Consider the following 5149-nt stretch of genomic DNA (forward strand, 5'->3'; position numbering starts at 1 on the left):
GTATGGAAACACTAGGTGTGTTAATAGCGGCAATGCAGAGCCAACCAATGTGCTGCCAAGAGGCATTCATAGCTGCCTCGGATCCTAAGCTAACTGCTGCCAAAATCAGAACGCTTTTTAAAACAAACTTTAGTGCCATTGGAAGCAACTGGCGAGCAAAGGAGGACAGAACGGCAGTATTCTGGCTTGACTACCTGATGGATGCAGAAGGTATTAGTACATATTGTTTGCTAATATTTCATACAACAAAACAAGTGAAATCATTCTTTACTTTTCATATCATATAAAGGGATCATATTTTATATTTCATACAATATGTTTATCGTTTGCCCTTCCATGTAATGTCGTTTAACACAAATACAACTAACTCCTCTACAATTACATCGAAACATTAATAATTTATTGCAATGCTTGGTAAAATTTATCCTATCCCTGTTTCTAAGTATTAGTTCATAGATGGGAACAAACTGGAACTGCAATACTTGTCTAATGTGGATAACGTTCCACCACATTGTCTTTATGGTGAACAGTATATCAAAGTGTTACCAATCAAATGGCTAGCCTTTGCAATCATAGAACGTTTTTATATCAAATTTCGAAGTGGTGAGATTGACCAGAGACTTACAGAATTTATCCAATGCCAGTTACATTAATACCACGTTCTTTAAAGCATTCACCTGCATTGGAAGGCATATGAATGGCGTGAGTGGCTGTTAGCAAATTCTTCCAAGACAATATTTGGAGCATTTGTTACTACAGTAGTTGTAGATTTAATTTTCAGGCTCTCCACAGACCCTGTTGAGAAAGAGGACATCTGAATTGCCCATGCAAATTTATCCAAATGTGTGATACAATTCAAAGGCCTGTACAGTATTCAAAATATGTTGTTTTTATGTACATCATCTCTTATATATTGCACATATAGTTAAGCACTGACCACCTCTGTGGACCTTCTCTGTGGAGAAGAGCACGAGGCAATGTGTGCTTAGTTTCACAGTTTTGCAAGTGCAAAAGAAAGAGAGTCTAGCAATTAGGCTGACTACATAATCAAATTTATGCTGTCTTTACCATGTGACATATACTGTACAGTGTTGAGGCTGTCTCTTATACACATCTAGATGTGTATAAGAGACAGCAGCAGGTTATTATAGCTCCCTCTATCGTTTGAAGGCTTCACATTCATTCTTTGTGCGTTTACGGTCGGCTGATTAAGAAAAATTGATAAAAGTTTGTGATTGTATAGCAGGAAATTTGAAAAATCTATGGATCGGTGATAAAATTTTTCCTGATGTAAGGTGTATATTATAAAGATTCCCCTGAAACAGTGGGTTTAAGTGATATAAAACAAATTTGTTCGCTATGGCAGATTCTTTTGGGTCTAATCTAAGTACTCACAGTGTGTATAGTGTTTGGGCTAGGATTTTACACATGCTAGCCCATTAAATAACATTATGTGCATTCTCAGGTAAGATGGACCCCTCCATAAAATTGCTGAAGTAGGCAGTTCAGGATGATGGAGAATGACTTGTAGGCCTATGGATATTCCAATAATACTATAAACCGATTGGTAATGATATAATTATTAATATGCCTGAATTGGGATTATCTGTAGTAAAAAATAAATCATTTTTATGTAATTTTAATATTAATGATTTTTTTTAAATACCATATTATTTTTTTTAAGATTCCGTCAATGTAAATCCATTGCCATTTTAAGTTTTAGGATAGGCTTATATGATAATTTGCATATGGTAAACTAGTTCTTGAAAAAAAAAATGTTAAATTAAACTTATAATATATTTTTTTTCATTCTAACAGATGCTAGATACCGGGGGAGTTGGGATGAAGATTCGATGAGTTTGGCAATTGGGGCTGTAAGGAAGGAGGAGATGGGAGTTAAGCTGGCCGCAAAGCAGTTTAACGTACCAGCAACAACGCTCCGTAGGAAAGTTAGAAATCTGAATTCAGAGGTTAAGGGGTCCTTGGGTCCTCAGTGCATGTTGGGACGTAAAAACGAAGATGACTTGTGCAGGATTATTAAGAAAATGGAATCCTGCGAATTTGGATTATGCATAAAGGTAAATAATGTTGTATGTTTATTTTCTATATAGGCCTGTATTTATATTAGCTGCATTTTGTTTAATTGCAAATATTTGTAAAAAAATTGTGTATTTTTGTTATCTTTGCAGGAATTGCAAGAGCTTGCATATGATTTACATCATTGACTGTGGCAGTTGCCATTGCAGTACCTCTACCAGGCACGAAACCATACTGTCCGAGGTCGAGCTCAATGTTAGAGCATGACTCAAGAAAGCACAATTCAATAATTTTAGATATAACATTAGAAACAGTAATAGGTCTATAGTTTTCCGGTTGGGAGGGATCAACATTGGAACCAGTATTTCCTATTGAAATGCCTTGGGTACGATACCATATTTAATACAAATATTGAAGATAGTGGAAATAGTGGCAAGTATGGACTTTTGAATTCAGGAAATGCCTTAGATGCTCAACTGCCACACTGTCAGGTCCCAGGGCAGAAGATGAGTTAAGACAATTAATAAACCGAGCAATCGTGTCAGCATCTAATGCATGAATATCGAAAAGTGAACCATTTAATGAGTTACATTTGTTTGTGATAAAAGAATCGGCAATGTCAACATTTGACTTAATTGGCCCAAATTTTTCTTTAAAGAAACTATTGAAGAGAGGCAATATCAATACGTACTTGTACTATGTAGCATTGTTTTTAATCTTTTTAATCGTGTTACAGAATTTTTTTACTGTTTTTTTCCATAGATAATTTATTGATGTTATTAAATTTTGTATTAACAACATCTTTGACAGCACGTCGGCAAACTTTCCTATAACATCTCTTAGCATATTTATAACGCTCATAAATTTGACCTTACTTTATATACTTTAATTTATATACTTTATGCAACTTCAATTCAAACTTAAATCAACTGCACTGCAAATTCCTACATGCGCAAGTTTTCAATCATAATTATTTGTCTTGTGTATGTATATGCAAACATGGGAACACCTTTGGAAAACAGTAGCGTGGATCCTTATTTGCAGAACTCAACTAATACGGAAAGCGAGACAATAAAACGGCTGTTGTAAATTAGAAGACGGCGGGACTACCTGCTGACTGTGTTGCACCAACTAAACCACCATTCACTTGTGTCGGCGTCGACTGCTTGGGCCATTTGAAGTATTTTTTTAAAAATTCATTTTCCACTTCCTACGCTGTATGATTTGAATTTACGTCGTTGCTCTTCTTCAGATTCTGTGTTCATTTTTTACTTTCTTTTTAGATGTAGCCTACTGTATCTAAGTGAGTTTGTAAGTTTTAAGCTCTAGGTCTGCAATTAGGCTACCAACTCCATTAGAGACTTGTCCGCTTTGGTGTATTTATGGAATAACAAAATATAATAAAATTATTCAAGCCTTTCAATAAGGTTTAAGAATCAACACACATGTATAGCCTATCCTCCCTGTGATTGATTTTATATTAACCATACATTGTGACATAGAAAATAACAATAATAAAGAACTCAACAGCTGATTTAATTACAATCCCTCTTTGACTAATACTTACACAATGCAAAAAGTTTATTTTGTCTATGTTTTGTATTTGGTTTTAGGTAGGTGGCATTACTGACAGAAAGTGTTGGAATTCACCAGACCACCAGGCACTGCTATCACTTTATATTGGCGAACGGTGCGAAGACGTCTGGATCTACGCCTGCCTCTAGGTGGCCGGAAATTGCACTCTCATGCCTTAACAACAATACAAAACAACAATTATTTTTCTTAATACAATTTGGGGGGGGGGTGCGACCTCATCCTTTGCATCCGCCCCCAGATCTTAACAAACCTGATATTCTGTAACCTAAAAAACTATTTAAGGATTTGATTATGTGGATAACGTTCCACCACATTGTCTTTATGGTGAACAGTATATCAAAGTGTTACCAATCAAATGGCTAGCCTTTGCAATCATAGAACGTTTTTATATCAAATTTCGAAGTGGTGAGATTGACCAGAGACTTACAGAATTTATCCAATGCCAGTTACATTAATACCACGTTCTTTAAAGCATTCACCTGCATTGGAAGGCATATGAATGGCGTGAGTGGCTGTTAGCAAATTCTTCCAAGACAATATTTGGAGCATTTGTTACTACAGTAGTTGTAGATTTAATTTTCAGGCTCTCCACAGACCCTGTTGAGAAAGAGGACATCTGAATTGCCCATGCAAATTTATCCAAATGTGTGATACAATTCAAAGGCCTGTACAGTATTCAAAATATGTTGTTTTTATGTACATCATCTCTTATATATTGCACATATAGTTAAGCACTGACCACCTCTGTGGACCTTCTCTGTGGAGAAGAGCACGAGGCAATGTGTGCTTAGTTTCACAGTTTTGCAAGTGCAAAAGAAAGAGAGTCTAGCAATTAGGCTGACTACATAATCAAATTTATGCTGTCTTTACCATGTGACATATACTGTACAGTGTTGAGGTCTACAGACAAAACATTATCCAGCCCAGAAAACTGAGTCCCTGTATACTGCAAATTGCTAATCAAAGCCAATGCTAATATAAAAACAATTAAGGAAGTCAAAATTAAGCATTAACCTTAATAATTTGCTTTTAGATGCTTGCAAAAAAACAAATTACCAATTAAGGCTCAAGAAAGGATGTAGAATCTGTAATATATTGACATCGCAAGACGTATTGCTGAGCATGCACAGTGCACAGCAGGAGGACAGGGTTTTGGTACTATAAAGGACATGGACGAGGGTTAGAATAAAGATTCAAAAGCCTAAATACGTCTCCAACATTTATTTATAAATTTAGAAATATTGCAGAGAACATGCAAAATAACACATGGTGTATAACACCATGTGCTGCTACACGACGAGAGTGTATGCACCATCAATACTTACAACCACAACAACGTGGGTGAGTGTATCAAATTCAACATGGCGCAGTCTTCGATGTTAAATTTACCAAGGCAGATACCAATCCAGGGAGACAACTTGGCAGAAAAGTGGAAAGATTTCAAAACACATTTTAATTTATACCTGTTGGCGACATTTAAAAGGAAACCAAGTGATGTAAGAAAAATTGCCATTCT

This window comes from Anneissia japonica, unplaced genomic scaffold (assembly GCF_011630105.1).
Source record: "Anneissia japonica isolate Jap-2015-1 unplaced genomic scaffold, ASM1163010v1 scaffold234_len1672027_cov178, whole genome shotgun sequence".
Lineage (NCBI taxonomy): Eukaryota > Metazoa > Echinodermata > Crinoidea > Comatulida > Comatulidae > Anneissia > Anneissia japonica.